At 43.3% G+C, this 22,327-nt stretch overlaps 1 pseudogene; it reads right to left on the bottom strand.

Annotated features, from left to right (window-relative positions):
- LOC147709253 (uncharacterized) overlaps positions 1–22,327 on the bottom strand; it is a 50,801-nt pseudogene that overhangs the window by 1,408 nt on the left and 27,066 nt on the right.

The raw sequence follows: 22,327 nt of genomic DNA, 5'->3' as shown, positions 1-22,327 counted from the left end.
ACCTTTGACAGTTATACTTTTTATTTTTTTTATGCCAGTACTGTTAAACCCAACTATGAAAAGGGCACAAGGCCAGGTCCTACATGATAGAAAGTAGCTAGAGAGCTGCAGAGTGTAACCTATTATGAATCAGTGTGAATTCGTCCTGAGTAAGGGAAAGTCAAGATTCTGAGTTGAGTACGTCACCAAGCTAAGGGATTTACATGTCACTCTCTTGTGTATGCAGAGCCAGTGCAGTGCTATCAGAGACACAACCAGTCATTTACCTGTTTCATTCAGGAGCTGCTGCATGTTTGACAAAAGAAAGGGAAGCAGGGCAAATTAAATCTAGCTTTCTCATCAGGTGGGGACAGGGTGTACTCTTTTATGGCCCACACTCTTCCTAGGAATTGCAGCTAACTAAAGATTTATTTGAGTAACTTCAAGGGCAAGAACGTTCTTGACACCAGTGGAGATTTGGAAATCAGCATCAAGTATTTTCTTGAGGCTTAACCGGCCAGATTACTGAAGGTCTGTGTCGCTGCTTAATACATCTTTAAGAAGCTATTACTGAGCCGGTCAGAGAATCTCTTCTGATCAGAATGGTGTGATTCTGAAAATGAGCGGAGTATTGTCTACCCAATTCAGTGGTGCTCAATGTGAAGCTGGCGAGCAACATGTTGCTTAGAACACCAAAATGCTTTGCATGCCAAGTGATCCTTACAACTGTTGCTTTTGTCAATGCTGCACAGAGCAATGATGTCTTCTCCTTAATTATGATGCAGAAGAGGCTGCATTGATTTGTTCTCCTTACAGCTACTACCCTGACACTTGTTTCCTCATGAAATGTCTAGAACAAGCTCTTAGGTCTCAAGATCCCAGTGTTTGTAGCATTAAAACGGATTACCTAACGATAGTCCCCACTACTGTCAAGAGCAGGGGACATCAAGTGACCGCTCAAATGCAGGCCATCTTTGTAGAGGTTAAGACAGAGGAAGATGGCTAAAAACAGAAATGAAATGTCTGCTCCTCCTGCCTTCCTGCTTTGAGCTCTGGGTCGGAAGCGCTGCCTCTGTCTTGCCTCCTTTGTGAGCATACATCTCAGTCGTAGTTAAACTAGGATAAACATTACAGGAAGTTTCACCTCAGGGAATTAACTGCACCTGCTGAGCCATCGCCCAATCGGCCTGAGTACTGCAAGGACCTATTGCTGTGCTTAGAAGATCATTATAAAGTATGTTCCCTATCAGATTTATGGAAACAGCAAAGTGAGCTGGCTGCAGCACTATAAGAATTGGCAAAGAGTGATAACTCGAAAAATATAGAATTAAAGAGTATGCAAGTTCAAGTTTTCAAGTTTAAATACTTTATTCGACAACATTGTCATAAAAGCTTTCATCCCTATCTAAACATAATAAATACTAATCTAATAGTAAAAAACATATTAAATAATATTCAATAGTGCATTGTTGGCGAATAAGAATCCTTTAAAATTTACACATTTTAAAAAGTTTCATCACAGACCAAAGGAAGTTCATGTAGTTCATGGGGGTTTTAAAGTGCGCGTGCGTATTATCCAAGCCCATCCCAGGAATTTGGCCACTGCAATTGCAAGTTGAGGGGCACAATTTGATTTCAGGACCCTAAAAGCCTCGAGACATCTCCTTGTGCCCAGGTTTTTACATGCCGGTTTCAACCACCTGTTCCTTGGGGCAGTGTATAATGGACATACGAATAAAAAGTGCAAAATATCTTCTTCATGGGATTTACAATAAAAGCATGTGCTAACGTTATCAGGGGACCATTTAACAGTAAAAGCGTTTAGGGGTAGGGTGCCGGCTCTGAACTGGAAAAACAATTTCCTATCTAGAGGCTTGGAGATCAAATCCCAGTACAGTTCAAACATAGGGAAAGTTTTTATCTCTAGAAACTGGGATGTCAAGGCGAGAGATTGGCTGGAGACCAATGCGGCATTATTTATCATTTCCCAGTATAGCTTTTTTAATGTATTCTTGGAAGGAAAGTCATCTGGGTCAGTTACGGACCACAAGTGTCCAAGGTGCAATTTTTGAAGTAGTTTCCTCACCTCTTTTAACCAAACTACTTTGTGAAAGGTATCAGAGTTGTCAACATCCAATAAGGCAGCAGCATAATGGCTCAGTTCCGGGGTAGTTTTTATACGCCTCCAGTATAGGAGGGGACGAAGTCTAATCATGTCCACAATCCTTTTCCTCCCCAGATCATAAAGGAGAGGAGTGGAAGGGGTACTCTGTGGGACCCCGATTAAGCCTCGGAGGAATTTGTTTTCTGCCACTGATAAAGCATTCAAATTGGTGAAGCCCCAAAGTTCTGACCCGTAGAGACATGCACCCAGCACTTTCATGCCGTAGATCTCCAATGTTGGCTGTATTGGTTTTGTAAATGAAGTTTTATACTTCTTGGCTATTGCCCCTGCCAACTGATTATATTTTAACATTACAAAGTCCATATGAGATCTCCAATTCATGCTAGCATTCAGAGAGATGCCTAGATAGGTAAAGGCGTCAACTTCTTCTAAAAAAGCCCCATTATGAACCATTTTCCCCTTGTATTTCTTAAAGGGATTCAGATTCATAAATTTTGTCTTTGATGTATTTATTTCTAGGCCTCGGATCCGGCAGAATTCACCAAAGGCGTTTAGTGTCTTTTGTAGACCACTAGGGGTCCGCGAGACCAGCAGAGTGTCGTCCGCAAACATAAGTACTGGAACTCGCTTTCCATCTAGTAATGGGGCATCCGTCGGAGTTTGCTTCAGGAAATCCACAATGCCATTTATATAGAGGGAGAATAGCGTGGGGGCCAGGACACAGCCCTGTCTTACTCCTCTCTCCACAGGAAAGGTTTCCGTGACCTCCCCCTGGGTTCCCCACCTAATCCGGGCATAGTTGTTCTCGTGGAGACTTTCAAGCAAAGTTAGTAATTCCGGGCTTATTCCTAAATCCCTTAAGACATCCCAAAGTTTTTGACGGGGAACTAAATCAAATGCGGCCTTTAGGTCAACAAAAACAGCGAACAGGGGACCATTTAGCAGGGTGACGTTCTTCCAATATAAAGTTAAAAAGTGAAACACTTGGTCAACAGAGCTGGTTAAAGGGCGAAATCCAGCTTGATAAGGCGAAAGAATGTCCTTGTCAACTATCCAGGCTTGCAACTTGTTTTGAACCAGCCTACCCATCAATTTTTGGGCACAGTCGATGAGGCTGATTGGCCTGTAGTTGCTTGCTAGAGCCTTATCTCCTTTTTTATAAACTGGAATAATTTCTGCTCCTTTCCACGTTGTGGGAATCTTTGCCCCCTGTGCGATAGCATTCCCAAGCCATACGAAATATTTACACCAGCTATCTCTGTCTAGTAAGAAAACGTCAGCCGGTATACCATCAATGCCTGGTGCCCTGCCTCTGGTCACTCCATCCATTGCCTCATGTGCATCTTTTAGTGTGAATGGTCCATTGGCAAAGAAGACCCTATCAGGAGGGGGGACTACCTGGGGGCCTACATTGTCAGCGTATTGGGGTTTGAAGAAGTCAACCCAAGACTCTTTCGGGACGTGATTTTTTGGGCATTCCGCTACACCCCCTGAACCCCATTTTAATATGGCCCAAAACTCTTTCTGATGTTTGTCAGCACATGCCTTCTTCAGTTCTAACCAGAGATTCTCATCCCATTGCTTTTTTGCCTTTGCCTGGGTTTTTCTGTATTCGTCCCTGGCTTTCAGAACTCCCGTTTTAGATCTAAGGGCATTACTAAGGTTATGCCTTGCTATTCTACATGATTGGTCATACCAACCCTTTTTTATAGGTTGTCCGTTACCCTTCTTCTTCTTACCAGCTTTCAAGAATAACTTCTGGAGGTTGGCAAAGAACTTTGGCTGTGACTCTTCAATTATCATTTTAAAATTTCCATCATTCATTAAAACCTGCAGTCTGGCAACTTCATCAATAACTAGCCCCTCAAGGACCTGCCTATCCTCTGCATTGGCTACTAAAGTTGCCCATCTAACATGACGAACGTTGTTTGATAAAACAGCGTCTGAGGTCATAAAGTTCCTAGCTAAATTTTCTGTCATAATTTTTTGTTCAAGGTTAAATATTAAAGACAGAGGGTTGTGATCACTCTCCAACCTGGATATGACCTTCATGTCGATCACTTTGTTCCAGACTCTAACGTCTATCAGGATATAATCAATTCTACTACTTGATCTTAGGTTATCAAAGGTATGCCTACCCTGAGCATCAGAAGGAGTGCGGCCATTTACTGCCCTCAATCCTCTGGATAGGCATAAGCTTTTCACCTGAATAGCTACTTGTGACCATTTTTTAACCACTGGAATGTCTAACTGAGGAATTCCCCATTTGGTGTCTTCTTCATAAGTCAGATCATTATCCTCACAACCTAGAGGTTCAAATGTTGTATTTAGGTCTCCTCCTATTAAGATGTTATACTGGGTAGATAACTTCTCTAGGTCCGCATCTAGATCTATTACTATATCTGAGGGTATACCCCCTAGAGTCCCCCTAGCATAGATGTTATATATTGCCAGCTTGCAACCATCGTTGCAAGTAAGCAGGATAGAAAGTAGGTCACTGTTGGAGATAGGATTCTGCTTAGTAGTACATTGCAGAGTTTGCCGTATCCAAATGATTAAACCCCCTGAAGGGCGTCCCTTTGGATTCTTCTTCGCGGGCACATAAAAGTTTAAGAATCCCAAGCGAAATACTGGTGACACTGACCAGGTCTCTTGTAACAGTACAATGTCATAAGAATCTATAAAGTCACACCATTCCGGGGTCTCAATTTTTTGTTGGATACCTGCAATATTCCAAGAGATGATCTTGATGGGACTTCCTCTTTCCATACTCGTCTTATTTAAGGGAGTAGTCAGGTTAGGGGAAGGCTCACCAGATAGGGACCTTACTTCAATCAATTTAATATCTGATTGGGCAGTTAATGAGCTGTTCTCCACTAGCTTAGTGGTACAGCCTCTAGGGTCAAGTATCCTATGGTCTGTTTCTTCTAACATAGTAAGACTAGGATTCCCATGATGAACCTCTATAATCTTTGGTTGCCCTGTACTCCTCTGATTATCCAGTCAATCACATTGGCTTAGTCCTGAAATGGCGGAAAACCTATTTTCTAACGTAATTCCCCAGTTACTTTTGTTTGGCGGGTATTTAGCTTTTCTTATAACGGGGTTCCACTTAGTTTTTAACAACGTTGGATTTATGGCATTTCCCTTTTTTGTATAAAAGAAATCCAGCGTTAATGGCACTATTTCTGTAGATCTTCGCTGAGGGGGGTATATGTTAGCTAGTATATTTGGTAGGGCTTCGGGATCTGAGAGGTGCAACACCACGCAATCCCCCCTAAACTTTTTAATGCCACCTCCGATCCATTCGACCCTTCTAGCTTTTACAATTTCCTGTGCCAACTGATCCCTGCCTCCTAGTTTAAAAGCCATATTCTTGGATAACCAATGGAGTGATTTGTTTATCAATGAAGGGATATTCTCCTCTTGTCCTGGTTCTAATTGAGGGACGTTTGCTAGAACCAGAATTAGTGGGGAAGCTTCTACTATTAATTCTACAGGACCCCTATCCAAGTTCTCTAGCTCGTTGGTATATCTGGTAGCAGGCCCTGTTGAGTCCTCAACCCTCTGGGCTGGACTTGTAGTTCCTATCCCTTCTCCCCCTTGACCAGATTGGTACATGTTGTTTTGGGAAGTGCTTGCGGCACCATCTGGGCAGATTATGGTTTTAGTATTTTTAGGGACTGTCATTGTCAAATTAGTTTGGGCAGGCCTAGGTGTTTCTGTTATAGTTTTTTGCAGAAGCGATCCCAATCTAGTGACCTCTGCTGTGAGCGAATCAATTTTGCTTAAAAGTGGTTTGGTAATCGTTTTAATTTTGTTATCTATGGCATTCAGTAACTTTTTGAATTGATCTTCGTCTAGATGGATTCCACCTCCCCCATTATTCCCACTATCGTCCCCATGTTTATCCTCTGAGGAGGCCTCAAGACACTTTTTACCTGATCTAAGTCCGCCCCTTTTAGGTATATTTTTACCCTTGTTCTTCGTTACTCTAGGGGCTGGCACCGGTGTTGGGGCTTCCTCCTCTAGGGTGTGACTTTCAGCGTCATTAGTGCACTCAGGGGCTACTTCATTAATTTCAACTAGTAGTTGGGTCAGTGAGTTAGTATCAGGAGTTTGAAAGACCTCATTACTAATATCAAGAACTGAGACTGGTGGAGGTGTGTTACCAATAAGCATGTCTGGAGAATAGCTAAGACCCAAAGAAGACCTCCTATCCTGGTTGATTTTGGCAACTTTCTGTACCATGTAGTTTTCTATTGTGTTAATTGGTGCAGAGGATGCTTTGGCTTTAGACATATTGGTATCAGCAAGGGTAGTCCTTGGGGTGACAGACGATGTGAAGATCCAGACGTATACAGGAGTAAAAGGGTGACAGCACTTACTTAGATAAGATTGGACAGCGTTCTTGGCCCTGCTCCTGCCTCTTCGTGCCGATGAGGGCCGTAGAGGGCCCGCCCTTTGCCCGGGCTTCGCCCCGGGCGTCCCGCTCGCGTCCCGCGAAGCGGGTAGCTGCGGCGCTTAAGTGCGCCTCCTGGCGCCCTCGCGTCGTCAGAAACGCGCGCCGCCGCTCCGGGACTACAATTCCCGGCAGCCTACGCGGCGGCGTGGAGTCAGCTGGATTTTGACTCTTGGCGGTGGCGGCGTGCTGCAGGGCTTCCTCGCTGCCTCAGATTGACTCCTGGCGGTGGCGGCAACTTCCAGGTAGGTGTTTGCTTGTCTCCCCCGCTCCGCCGGTAGCTGCGGCGCTTAAGTGCGCCTCCTGGCGCCCTCGCGTCGTCAGAAACGCGCGCCGCCGCGTAGGCTGCCGGGAATTGTAGTCCCGGAGCGGCGGCGCGTGGAGTCAGCTGGATTTTGACTCTTGGCGGTGGCGGCGTGCTGCAGGGCTTCCTCGCTGCCTCAGAATGACTCCTGGCGGTGGCGGCAACTTCCAGGTAGGTGTTTGCTTGTCTCCCCCGCTCCGCCGGTAGCTGCGGCGCTTAAGTGCGCCTCCTGGCGCCCTCGCGTCGTCAGAAGCGCGCGCCGCCGCGTAGGCTGCCGGGAATTGTAGTCCCGGAGCGGCGGCGCGTGGAGTCAGCTGGATTTTGACTCTTGGCGGTGGCGGCGTGCTGCAGGGCTTCCTCGCTGCCTCAGAATGACTCCTGGCGGTGGCGGCAACTTCCAGGTAGGTGTTTGCTTGTCTCCCCCGCTCCGCCGGTAGCTGCGGCGCTTAAGTGCGCCTCCTGGCGCCCTCGCGTCGTCAGAAACGCGCGCCGCCGCGTAGGCTGCCGGGAATTGTAGTCCCGGAGCGGCGGCGCGTGGAGTCAGCTGGATTTTGACTCTTGGCGGTGGCGGCGTGCTGCAGGGCTTCCTCGCTGCCTCAGAATGACTCCTGGCGGTGGCGGCAACTTCCAGGTAGGTGTTTGCTTATGTATGCATATGACACCATGAAAGGTGATGAAGTGAAGTAATAGCAGAATTATGGAACCATGTAAAGTGATAGCTGGGAGTGGTAATTGGAGCATAATGGAAACTGCTACTTGAAGCAGTCTGAGACTCCAGGTACATTGATTATTACCTGTTTATTTCATTTTCCACCACTAAAATGTTGGCCTCTTCTGTGGGTTGAAGTCTGCTAAACAGAACTCTGTCACATATGCATGCTCCTCGATATAGTATGTGTTAGACCTGGCATCCTTGGAGTGGTTCTCCCTTAACTGTTTGCCTTCAAACCTCCTGTTTTGTTGACTATGTTTCTGCTGTTTTTAGGACTCTGCTCTATTTACCACGGCTAACCAGTGCTCTCTCCTTACAATGTGGTAGAAGTGGTTTACATCTAATTAACACATTTAATTTACTTTAAGTCCCAAGTAAAGTATTACACATGTACGCAGGTCTGTAAATTAAATGCTACTAGTGGGCCTGCAGCACTGATTGTGCCACCCACTTAAGTACCCCTTGAAATATGCCTCAGGCCTGCCATTTCAGTCTGTGTGTGCAGTTTTAAACTGCCATTTCAAACTGACAAAACACAGCTTTTGCAGGCCCAAACCTTCCTTTTTAATACATATGTCACCCCTCGGATAGGCCCTTAGTAGCCCCCAGGGCAGGGTGCAGTGTATTTAAAAATGAGTACATGTGCTTTACAATTTAAAATTTCCTAGTAGTGAAAACCCTATTTTCAACTACTGCATGGCCTACTTCTCCTATAGGATAATATTGCTGTTACTTCTAATTGTGAGGAGGTAGACAGATCAAATTTGGTGTTTAAAGAATTGTAATGAAAAGTCCTCTTAATGGTAAAGTTTGATTTTCAATCACAATTCTGTAAATGCCACTTTTAGAAAGTTGGGAAAAATGAAAACAGCCTAATGAACTCGTATTTCTGAAGAATTATAAGTAAACATTGTGAACCAAAAAATAAAATGGTACTGTGTGCACACTCAGAAGAGGGTCTGCGCCGAACCTCCTAATTCATAGTGAGAAAACAAAATCTGGGAGTATGTCCTAGACATCGGATGCACTACAAAAAACACTCAGGGAGTGTAAACAAATTACAATCAACAATGTATACAACATACGAAATAGAGTAGACTGAGTATTGCATTATTGTACATGTCCATCTTCACAAGAGTTCATTCTTCAACAAGTAGAAACCAGACTCCGCTGGTAGCTGATCTATGCATTTATTAAGCAGAAAAAAAGATCTCAACTTTCTTGCGCAAATAGATGTTAATCCCAATGTATTTCACACTTTAAACAATAGCCCATCGTCAGGGGAGTCTCCAAGCAAGAAACCATACAGTTACGGCAAAAAAACCTGTACCGGATAACCACAGGGCCTCCGTGCAGCTCAACGTGCAGGAAGCGGAACTCAACGAAGAGTTTCAACAGTTCACGACTAACCTCTAAGTGCCAGTGATTTAGCAAACATGCCATGTTGCACGGAGCCCGTGTGGTTATCCAGTCCAGTTTTTTTCACTGTACATGTACATGAAGAAAACGGATAGTGCTATGACTGGTTTGGTCGTTCCTGGGGCCGACCAAACAGTCAGCACCCATAACATTGGGCCAGCACAGCACTTAATTGCTGGAACCTGCATTTATGACACCTGTCACATAGTGTTCCTGTTTTTTTGTAATTTAAAGTTGAGCAAAAAAACTGTTGTATTTTAATTCAATATACATTTAAAACAACAAATACCTGTCACCCAAGTCATTCTTAAAGATTTGTCAGCCTCGAACAGCCTAAGTTGTCACACTTGTAGCAGTGTGATGGTTAGTAGTTGTGTAAGTACAGTGGCAATGTGTGGTGCAAACTGCAGTAGCCTCCTGACGAGGGCCCAGCTCATATTTGTTTCCAAATTAAGCACTGCCCAAGATTCTTTTTGAATTGTTTTTAAATCTTACATTTTTGACCCACTGTTAATGGCCTAATGTGGGTCAAAATGTACCATTTGTCACAAATATCCAAACAATCTATATGGGAGAGCAGCCAACTACCTTGCAGAGTAGTCTATAAATTATTTTAGCATTGACCAGGTGTCATGACCTCTACTAAACAAGTGGTTATTCTCTCATCGATGTTTATTGGGAACATATGTACTCCCATCAGCTGGGCAATGGTGAAGGCAACGGTACTCTGAGAAAATTAAACATTGTAAGAATTCTATTTGGTAGAGCACAAGAAATCATTCAAGTGGGCCCTTAATGAGACTCTGCAAACAGTTATTTGAGGGAAGCTCAGTTATTCATACACTCCAGTCACAAGTGGCACATACAGACTTGGTACAGCATGCTGACACAGCCTGCTCAGAACATTCTAGAACATTCTTTTCAGGTCATGCGAGATGTGGAATCCCGGTGGCCAACATGGAAACCAGAGAATAAAAGGCCACGCCCAGTACCACGCCCTTGATTGGCAATCAGAATCTTCTTGACAAGAGATGCCACATATCATCTCTCCTCGAGACTCACCTGAAACACATAATGACTCCAGAGACTCCTCAATGACCAGTTCTGTTCTGTTTCCTGCCACAACACTTTCAGTTTGGATGAAGATTCGGCAGACCCTGTCAAGAGAAAAAGAGAACAGATTAGTGAAAACTGTTTTGTTTGAGTGTGTGCATGCACATGATGTTTGCACATTGCGCAAGCATTTTTAATAGCTCAGTTATCAGTAAAGATTCAAATTTGAGGCTGGGTGACAGGAACCAGGATTTGAACCCACCGTAGAGCAATTAATGAACAGTGATTGTGCAACAATTTGGAATAAGTAAACCGATTCATATGAGCAAAAGATTGAACTCTGGGACATACAGAACCCATTTGACTTACTTTTAAGTAAAGAGTGTAATAGTAATCACAAAGACAAAAAAGGTTAATGTATGAATTGAAGAGTTTGTGTGCAAGCTTGATAGTCATCATATCATTCTTTTTCTAAAAACTGCTGAAAGAGTAACATGGAACAGACAGACCCAGGGGCTGAGTGGCAGTTAGAGCTGATTAGTCAGGACTTCAGCACAAATCACATATTCCTTGTTTCCCCGCTAACATCTTGGTGTTCTCTTGGGGCGAGTGTTATTCCACTTAGCCTCTTCCTAGAGAACGCAGTTGGGCATAGGCAGTCAGTACAGCAGTGCGTCGCTTCTGCCGAATTTGGAAAACAGGCTAGTGCATCTGATATCTCTTATGACAACCAGATCGAACACCAGGTTCCCTGTCACAATGTTATTTACAATTTGCCTCTGTGGTTAAACTATTTCTTTAGAAGAACCCACACATTTGGTAAATTGCCCTTTAGATCCAATGGAATTGTGGTCATAAACATAGTATAATTTTAAGCTTTAAATGTACAATGTAGTAGCCTTTTTTCCTAGCCCCAAATACTGTTGAATACTGCAAATGTAAGTGCATTATTTATGCATAATAGATTATTGCCATACAAAATAATGTTTCCGTCCTTTCATAACATTTCAAAGCATATATGTACTGTTATAATTGAGATGTTGCTCACCATTTGGACTGTTACACAAACCTTGCTCATTGCTCAAAAAACGTTGGCAGTAGTGGCCCATCCCCTGCCAAAGTCGGGGCGTGCCGGAGGACGGAAATGCGGAGGAGGGCGGAGGGAGGCGGGGATGGTTCGGGAACAAAAATAAAAAAAATAATAAATAAAATAAACTTACCTTAGTGCCGCTGCCCTCCCTCGCTGTATCACTCTCTTCCTGCTTCTGGCCCTGTGCACAGGCTCCCAGTCTACACTGCAGCCTATCCTGTAGCTTCTCTCGCATGAGAGCAGTTTCAGGATTGGTCTGAGCGCTGGTAATTTGAGCTCCCAGGTAGACTGGGAGCCAGTACCTGTTCTCTCCATCCCAAACAACACAGCTGGGGCTGGTGAGAGCTTCACTGTGCATGATGATTTGGCCAGCTTGAGACAGCCGGCCAAACCCTCATCCGCAGTGAAGGGAATGCCCAGCACTCCATGACCAGCAGTGCCACCCCTGTATCCACCCCCAAAACTCATCAGAGTCCCGGGGGCTGGCCCAAGGGAATAACATAAAACAATATTAAAATGGTACCACTTGTGTTTCAATAAAAAGACAATGTTGTCCAAAATTAGTTCTATCATATTGACCAGCATCTCAGTATGGTCCCACATGCTCGCTGACGTTGTACCAGTGAATATTTAAGGTCGGTTGATTTCCGTATCTCACTTATGTGTGACTTGCTTTTCACGAGTAGATTTGGTTCTGTCTTCTGTCGCGTTGTGACACATTGGTGCATAACTGATGATTAGCTAATATACAAATAGAATTATATTCAAGCACTTATCCTATCACAAGGGTTTCTTTATTAGATGTCCAGGAATGGAGCATCCTCAGACCTTTTCGGTGTGACCTCACTTTTGTTTGATTTGCAAAACATGGCTGCACTTATATGCATGTACCAACACAGTGACTGTGTATTATGTCTTTACCTAGCCTTGAAAAAGTTACATGTAGAACCATACTGAGGTGACGAAACACATGTTGGCTTGGAATCTATTCACAAAGAAAAGCTCAGAGAAAGAATAAAAGGGCAAATGAATAACTTGCATTGATTATTTTTGAAAATGTTATGTGATTAACAAAAGCAACTTATGTCATTTATATATTACGTGTGCTGGGGATCAGAAATTACCTTGTTTGTTGCTCAGACCACTTTGTCTAGAGAGGCTGGTGGTTCTCTCTACCTTACAGCACTGTAACAATTGTAGAAACAATTATAATATTAAGTGGGATTACTCTTTTAGGCGCCCATTCCCTATCAATTATACCACCATTCCTTTTTGTATTTTACTGACCAAATAGGGGGCAGCCAGGGTACACCCTGACTACGTTTATTGATGAGAGAAGCAACAGGAATAAAGAGGCTGATGATTTATTCAATAATATGACTTGCAATATGGCATCGACATCCATATTCCTAGGTAGAAATACCAATAGACAAGAGGGTCTAAGGGATAAATTCATACGTTTAGAAAGATTACGTAAATTATACCAACCTATGATGACCTAGACACAGATTTACTGGTTGAGTGGGAACAGGAACTCACCAATAATTCCAACAACCTCATGGGGATACTTATAGAAAATTGTGATAGGAAGACAGCAAGACTCCAGAAGGAGACAGAGGCTCAGTCTAGAGCTGGAAATCAAAGCACTAAATCTTTCATGAGCAACCGAAAAAACTATTGTATCTTAAATGATGTAATGAAGCGCCATCTATCTGAGATTAAAGTAAGAAAGACACAAATGCTAAGGAGGGATGAATTTGACTACCTAAATGGTAGAATCTTTACATTGGCAAAAAAATATGATTATGTAGCAGCAATAGATGATCAGAATAAAGCCAAGGAAGGAGCATCTGTTAGCTCAAGTTCCACATCCATCGATACACCAGTTACAGTAGAGGGGAATATGAGCAAGGAGATAGCTCAATAGACCGAGCCAGTAGTGAAAAACGTTTTTAAGGGAGGTCCAAAGGCTCAAGAGAGGCAACAGGGAACAAAACAGGCGTACCACACCAGGCCCAAGACAAGAAGGGGGAAAAGAGGGGGCAGCAGGGGAAGAAAGACCTGGAATGAGAACAAGGCCATGGAACCAGAAAAAATAGATGATGTTAGTATAGTAAATCTGTCAACAAAAAGCCTGTCTGATGATGATCTTTCTCTTCTGGAAAAAAAGATAAGGGCCAGATGTAGGTAAATCAGAAATACCGATTTCTTAATAGCAAATTTTACCGATTCGCTATTAAGAAATCAGTATTTCCTATGTAGGTAAAGATTCAGTAAAAAATACAGAATCTTTAATATTCCTTATTACCTAATCGGTAATTGAGATTCGGTAATAAGGAATACCTACCCATTCATTTCTATGGGCTTGGAGGCCCATAGGAAGGAATGTGAAGACATTAAGTATTAGCCATTCGGTATTACTGAATCGGTAATACCGGGAGGTATTTCAAGGGTCCAGAAATAAGACTAGTTCCCTTGAGACATATACAGGATAAGCTAAAACTTAGCTTTAAAGCAACTAACGATAAAATCATGAACTACTACAATTCTAAACATAAAGTACACATCAATTTATTAAAGTAACAGAAATAAAAACAGTTTACATTTATACATCATACAATTGCTAAAAAACAATTAAAATTTCAACTAATAATACAATCTATTGTGACCTGCACAATGCAACAGACAGACAAAAATTTGTTGTAAAACGTAAAGAATTGTAAAATACAAGTGGTACATTCAATACTACAATTTCATCACTCCCTAGTTTTATGGCCACAATTCAGATTTTCTCCCTCAATATTGATTGATCTCCTTCAGGAACCATTGTAATTTGTACACTGTCGTAATCTATAAAGTGACATCATTCAACATTCTGAAGAGATTATACAGGAATCTATCCTATTTTACTTCTTAAAAACGTGGTAGAGAACAGACCCATCAGCTAATCACATCGCACAGAAACACACCGGGGAATTGTACAGACCCTGAAACAAGACAGACATCGAACTTTAGTCTTGATAAAGGTGGAACATATTCGCTTCAGAACCACCGAAACGCGTCGACGCCAAACTCCTGTACAATTCAAGTCCTCTCCTACCCTGTTGATATAAAAATTTGTGGCCATAAAACTAGGGAGTGATGAAATTGTAGTATTGAATGTACCACTTGTATTTTACAATTCTTTACGTTTTACAACAAATTTTTGTCTGTCTGTTGCATTGTGCAGGTCACAATAGATTGTATTATTAGTTGACATTTTAATTGTGTTTTAGCAATTGTATGATGTATAAATGTAAACTGTTTTTATTTCTGTTACTTTAATAAATTGATGTGTACTTTATGTTTAGAATTGTAGTAGTTCATGATTTTATCGTTAGTTGCTTTAAAGCTAAGTTTTAGCTTATCCTGTATATGTCTCAAGGGAACTAGTCTTATTTCTGGGTCCAACACCCCACTTCCCTTGACTAACTCAAGGGGTTCCTCTCTCTTCTTACAAGGTATTTCAAGGGTGCCAGGGTGTCCAAAAAGGACAACCTGTTGTACCCCTGAAATGAGCATGTGTTCACATGTGGTGCACATACATGCCCCAAGGGCATGGATGTGTGCCACATGGCACTTTAGAAAATGCTAAAAAGTGCTTCTTTAAGGGAAATCAGTAATTAACACCAACTTGAAGTTGGTAGTAATCAGTGGCGGTGCGTCCATTGGGGGCGTTGGGGCGTTGCCCCCCCGCCCGCACCCTTGACGTACTGCTCTGAACTGAAGTAAACTCTCAGTTTATTTCAGTTCAAAGACGCCGAGGGACAGTGCCTGTCAGTCAGCATGATGCAGACCGCCCACCCCCTTCAGAGTCTGAAGGGGGTGGGCGGTCCTGTGTCATGTTGACTGACAGGCATAAGGCATTGTCTGGGGGCAGGCAGCAACACACAGGTACGCATATGTGGGGACGGAGGCACATTTTTCACCCTTCCCCACGCATGCGTACTTGTGCCTGCTCGGCTGACGCATGCCCATTAGAAGAGCGAAACCTCGCTCTCCTAATGTGCAGGCGGGCAGAAAGCAGCCATGCCCTGTGTCAATCCTGGCGCGGAGCAGCCCCAGGATTGGTTGAGGACGGAGGTCGGGGTTTCCGCTCCAGCAGTTGAAGGCGCCAAGGTCCCAGAAGATGCGACGCTGACCGGCGGTCAGGTAAGTTTTCTTTCTTAAATTCCCGGTACAGCATGTAATTGCATTTGCTTTTAATTCTAGTTCTGATTAAGTGCGGATGGCACACTTTGCAACAAGGCGCGCACGGTGCATTTTATCGTTATGGGCAGCGAAGAATAAAACTCGAGTAGACTTTAAAACAGCGAGTGATATTGCAGCAGAGCATTATGCGGAGCTTCGCGCAGATCTCCAGGTTTGAAAGTGCCTCAGGTGACACGTGTGAATTCATCATTTTTTAAATTCTTTCCCGCGTGGCGAGCTGCAGGGTGGCGCGTGAGGAGAATACTAATATCTACTTGAGTGCCTTCAAAGACAGCTAGCATCATCATCCCATACAATTCCTCTGCTACTGATGGAAAGCTTACTATTAGCTTAAAAATTGTTTTTCTCTGTTACATTGAATGAAATGCACACTTCATAGCAATAGCCACAAAAGGCCCGGCTTCAACAAAATCTTCCCAGCGCACTGATTCAAAGGGCACAATATTTGCATGGTTCGAAGGAGCTTCTTATCAGAGCCCTGTGCGATAGGATTCAGAACTGAACAGCAGTTCAGATTTTTTTGCTTAAAAGCTACAATTTTCTTCAATGGGAAAGAGATTTTCGAGGACAGACAGGGTCAATAATTTCACGAGTTTGATAGAATCGTTCACCCCTAGGTTGCACTGTTGAATCCGACATATTTTGATGGTGATCAAAGTAATTTCTTAACATTTTTGGGGTGATGGCGTACGTGGGATAGCATACACGCCCCTTTCAATTCAGTCACAACCAGAATCACTTTGAGACATCGCAGTAAGGGGCCAGAAAACTGAATGGGCATAAAAAAGATCAGCTTTTCTTTGGAATAGTTGCTTACAGATATCGCCCAGTCACAAGGATAGGGGTGTAAGGTAGGGGTGCGTGGCGTGTCACCTCGGCTACCCACAATCCATGTGAACCAGTAGTTCGGCCTAGCAGATATGGATCGAAATCACAATTGCATTTACACACAGAACATTGTTTCATTGTTTTCAGATGCACTTTCTCCTTCTTGGGCTGCCTTTCCCATTCATTATGTGTGTCGCCCAGATGTTGGCAATGTCACATGTTATTGCACAGATTATATTTTTTTAATTACCCATTATCTGAACTCTGACGCAAGGATAACGCAGCATATGTGAAAAATACATAATAATTCAAGGAAAGTTATTTATAGTCGAGCCGGGTACCTTCTCCCTGATTTCGGTTCCTAGAGAAATATAAGTGGAGCTTTCATCGTGGGGCTGGGATTTATGGCAAACAGGCCGAGTGACATTAATAACGCCGCACAATCCCTTTCTAAACATCCCTGAGAAAGAGGTCGTACTTTGCCGTCTGTGGTTGATATTTGAGGTCCGTGGAGTTGTAAACTGCTTAAGAGGCCTTGATCTGCGAACAAGCAGCTATTAAATGCAGATCAGTGTCATGGGCAAAATCTACCTCTAATGTTTGAAAGAACAGAATCTGTGTGTCTAAGGAATTGCTTGGTGAATGGAACGTGAAGGCTTTTACACGCACGCACCTTTACCCACACCTCTAACAAGTGACTGCATTTGAACGCCAGAGAACGCGCAGATCGAGGGGATGGCGGCAGCTTCATCCAGACCAGTGGTCGGTCGTGTGGGTGTTTCTGTTTTCGGTGGTTAATTAGTCGAATGGACGGTTTGAATAGATTTCGGTTTGCAACTTGTTCGGCTGACTAGTCGTGTGAGAGCTGCTGGGCTCATGCGACTGATTGTTTGATGCGGGTCGCGTTGCGTGGCAGACACGTCACAGAGCACTTCTTGAGGGGGTCGGTTACTGCTTGGACTTAGACGCGGCTTGGATTTGCGAAGGTGTTTGTTAGGCATATGTTAGTTTGTGCCTCTTCTTTATTAATGTAGATGGTTATTATGAAGGCTTGCCACAGTGCACAGTTACATAAAATGTACGCCCCACCACTTTCAAATGTCACCAGCCGCCACTGGTAGTAATTAACCATTTCTTAAGGCTCAAATGCACTCTTTAATGTGCTTCCTAAAGGAAACTTTATGACCGATTCCTTAAATGCAAGAGCAATACGGAATCGGTATTAAGGAATCGATATTTACCGATTCCTTATTTACCGATTCCTTACCTACATTTCGGCGTTACCGACTGGTATTTAGCCACCTACATCTGGCCCTTAGCTTTTGTCCCAGAATTAATGGTAACATATTTGAATTAAAGATTGATCTTTACAAATTTGTGAGACGAATGAAAATTAAGAAACATTTCATGATGTATAATGAAGTGAATAAAGAAACTAACAAACAGTATCAAAGGTATCAACTGAGTGAAATTATCAGGAGATAATGGATACTAGACTGTTAATGTCACTGACTGATTGTGAAGATGAAGTGGTTACTGCTGATATTATTATGAGGGACCTGAATGTGATGAGTGATGTACCAATTGCAAGCTGCCTCAAGGAAAAATCAAAATGGACACCCACTCTACACACAGGGAACAACATTGACATATTCCACAAGTCAGTGCTTGCAGATCTTGACAAATGTAACCATACAAAACAGTAACCCCTTCATGTTACTGACAACTTAACATATGGGGAGAGACAAGCTTTGAGAAACTTGAGGAGGGCCGACAATATAACTTTCAAAGAGGCTGATAAGGGGAGAAACATTGTCATTATGTCCAGCCTAGACTATGAAAATCAAATACTATCACAATTGAGCGACACTGAATGTTAGGAACCCATTGCTGCAAATCCAATCTGGAAACTAACCGATCACATTAACCGACATCTGAAACAGTGGCATGGGATGGGCATACTGGATGAGGAAGAGTTTTATGTAAAAGTAGACATGTTTAGATACCCATGCATCTACATGCTCCCTAAGATTCACAAGAATCTCCCCTTCCCACCAGGGAAGCCCATAATTTCGGGCAATGAGGGTCTCACTGAAAGAATATCTGAATATGTGGACAGTTTTCTAAAACCGATGGTGAGCAATCTACCTTCATTTATAATAGGTACGGTAAGGTAAAGATTTATTATGCATAGTTAATTAAAACCATTGCAATACATGTTACAAAAAATGCTTAAGACGTCATTATTTAAAACCATTAAAATAAAACATAAAATTGGAAGTTAATTACTATTTGCACCAAAGATAACTCAATGCAGCTGCTCAAAACACACTTTTTACATTGAGCAGTGAGCAGTTCTGATCCCCGTGTTGGATTGTTTCCGTCCTGGCTCATGCATGTGCTATTTTTTCCGCTAGCGTTTTGCTTTCCGCAAGGGTGACCCTCTGGTGCTAGACGGACATGTGCAGTGTGTTTGTCCTTGCGTACTGTTATCCGTCTGCTTGTTGGCTTGAGTCTAAGATATTGTCCCCCGATTTTGGCAGTCTTGGCATTCTTTGCTCGGCCGTTGTGAGAAATTTCACATATCTGCAGTTTAGTTTGGTGTTTAATGGGTTCAGGCAGGCGAGCACCACTTGCCGTCTGGTGCTGATCCCTTTTGCTTTATAATAGACACAAAACATTTTTTAGGACTTTTGTTTGACCTCACGAGGGATAATAACATGATTTTAGTGACGTTGGATGTAACAGCTTTGTATACAAGCATTAGGAAAGATTGTGGACTGAGAGCCATTAGAAAGATTCTCAGCACAAGGTCAACAAGCATGTGGGAACATACTGGGATGTTGGTCAATATGATAGAACAAATTTTGGACAACAACGTCTTTTTATTCAAAGACAAATGGTACCGGCAGATACAGGGAGTGGCCATGGGCTTCAGATTTTCTCCCTCATATGCCAACCTGTTTATGGGTTGGCTTGAGGAGATGTGGATCTGGTGTTCCATTTGCATGAAATGGAATGATTCCATCCTGTTTTTGGAGCGATATATATAGATGACTGCCTTATGGTATGGACAGGAGACACTGGTAAACTGGTTGAGTTTTTCAAACATTTGAATTGTAATGTTTTTCATATCAGATTTAGTTATGAATCCAGCAAAGAGAAAATTGCATTTCTAGATACAGAACTTAACATAATTGACAATCAGATTCATAGTTCGGCTATTCCGCAAGACTACCTCTTGTAACTCAATCCTACATGCATCTAGCTCGCACCCCGCACACCAGATTATTGCAATCTCATATGGGGAGCTAATTAGAGCAAGACGTAACAGTAGTTACGACCCTGAATTTGAAGAATGTGCAGAAACCATGATGGCACCCATTAAAAAGAGTGGTTATGACAGACATATCCTAGAGAGAGTTAGACCAAGGATCAGGAAAATCAGTAGACAAGAAACTTTGAAAGATTGGACAAACCAAAAGGCAATTGATAGCAAAATAAGGCTGGTAACTAACTACAATAATCTATCTAGTGTACTTGCCAAACGTCTTAACAGACATTGGCACATCCTGATAGAGGATATGTTATTGATTGGATCAATCAATAGGAGACCTGAAATAACATATAGGAAAGGCATGTGTCTCAGAAATATGTTGAGTCCTAGTTACCCTACACCCAGAACTGACATGAATTGGCTTACATCACATATGGTGGGGTTTTATGGTTGTGGTCATTGTACAGCCTGTAAACAGGCAAGCAACAAGAAAATTGATTTCAGAGGTCCAGAAAACAGACTATACAAGATTGTGACCAGCATCAACTGCAATACAAAATTTGTGCTGTACATAATTGAATGTAGATGCAACAAAAATATGCGGGGAGGACAATTAGAACATTACGCGAAAGTATTGGGGAACACATGAGGGCTGTGAAACAGGGTGACCTCTGATATCCAATCCCAACACACATTTCAGAATGCCCTTCCCAAGGAAAGAACAAAGACTTTATATTTTATGGGATAGAACAGACATTAAGACATCCCCGGGGAGGCAAAAGAGAGTTGAGGCAATGGAGAAATGAAGCCTCATGGATTCTCAAATTACGTACGACTGACCTGGGTCTGAATGTGGATCATGAAATGCACTACTTTCTGGGAACATATGTGTCAGAATGAGCACATGAATTCTGCTAGAAATCAGTATCTTATGTATAAACTGCTATATAAGATTCCATTATACTATGTTCTTAATGAGGTGTCTGTTTTTGAATAATGTGTAGTATGTTAGGTTATATGGGTATTTATTATGCGCGCAACTACTCTTGAGTATCCTGGCGCGGAACAGAACCACAAAGAAATCGAGAGAAACGGCATTTTTAGTAAGCTTGATTGAATAAGTGAGTTTTAAGGAGCTTTTTGAAGCAGCTAAGATCTCTGGTATCCCTGAGTGTGAATGGAAGGGAATTCCAAAGGGTAGCCGCTTTAACCGAGAACGATTAACCGCCCAACCTGGTTCGCCAGAAGCGGGGAATTACCAGCCGACGTTGGGAAGCCGACCTGAGGTATCGACTGGGGACATGAAAAGCCACTCTCTTCCTGAGATAAGCGGGCCGATATCATGTAAGGCTCTATGAGTGAGAACCAGAGCCTTAAATTGAACTCTTTGGGCCACCGGCAGCCAGTGGAGTGTGGCCATTTGCGATCTTATGCTGATGCGTCTGGGAATGCCTAGCAGAAGTCTCGCGGCCGCATTCTGGATGAGTTGCAACTTGTTTAACAGAAAGGAGGGGGAGCCCAAATAAAGAGCGTTAGCATAGTCCAGGCGGGACAATATGAGGGCTCTAGCGACCGTCTCTTTGGCCGGCTGGGGCAATAGAGGGAAGAATCTGCCCAGAGATTTAAGGGTCCCAAAGCAAGCACCCGTCAGTCTTTTAATATGCTCTGAGAACCTTAAATCTTCATTGAACCAGATGCCCAGATTCTTGGCTAGGCCACCTTCAGAGAGGGGACGGGGGAAATCAGGAGGCCACACTAATTCAGTAAATTGGTTTGGAAATTGGCCATATAGTATGATCTCCGATTTTCCCTCATTACATTTAAGTTTGGCATGGGCCAGCCAGGTAAATACGGCCGCCAGGCACTTTTGTGCCGCAGGCATTTCTACTTTCGAGTTATCCCAGGTAAACAGGAGCTGGGTGTCGTCGGCGTAAGCCATAATTTTTGCACCCAGCTCCTCGGCCAGGTAGATCAGCGGGGTCATATAAATGTTGAAAAGAAGTGGGCTCAATGTTGAGCCCTGTGGGACCCCTGTCTGAACTAACCTGGCTGAGGAGGAGTACGGGGGCATCAAGACTTGCTGGGAATGGGAGTCCAGAAAAGACTCCAGCCATGACCACACAGCCCCAGTGAGGCCGATAGCGGTGAGGCGGGCCAGGAGGAGTTGATGAGGGACCGTATCAAAGGCGGCAGAGAGGTCCAATAAAATTAGCGCCGCTCTGCCACCCTTGTCCTGTCGCGTTCTAATCTAGGACCCCGATCAATACTGTGACCTTATGCCCCTATACGTCTATAATCCATATATTCCCCTATAATGGCATAAACGATCAAGAGCGATATTTCAGAAACTCGTCTCTGGCCTAACACAATCAGAGCCACATTTCAGAATCTCTTCCTCTGCAGCTCATTAGAGGAAATGACACAGCAGAAGCCACTATCTAAGATTCCTAGATTACACTCCGAGTTCTTCAACAAGATAAAACTCAGCAACCTCGGAAAACCCCGCTTGCTATGTTTTGATTAGTAATAGAACTCTATGAGCACTGAGAGACGATCACTTCCTAGTGACATCTTTATTGACGTCTTATGTCCAAAAACTTACGTCAAACCAGGCACCTTTCAGGTATAAATATTACCAACGTTGCCTTAAGCAAACGCTGCCTCAACGACATCGATGATAGCGATGGTGTGGTGAACACAGGAGCAGATCAGCTGTCCCCTGCAGAGCCAAGCAGATGCAAGCTGCCCACGGACGCTGCCCCTCCTCCTCCTCGACGCACTGAGAGAGACGCTGTCTTTTCTCCTGCCGAGAAACCCCATTACGGCG

The sequence above is a fragment of the Lissotriton vulgaris genome, chromosome 6 (assembly GCF_964263255.1).
Source record: "Lissotriton vulgaris chromosome 6, aLisVul1.2, whole genome shotgun sequence".
In the NCBI taxonomy this organism is placed as follows: domain Eukaryota; kingdom Metazoa; phylum Chordata; class Amphibia; order Caudata; family Salamandridae; genus Lissotriton; species Lissotriton vulgaris.
The sequence above is the reverse complement of the archived record's forward strand: the minus strand, read 5'-3'. Positions and strand labels throughout refer to the sequence as shown.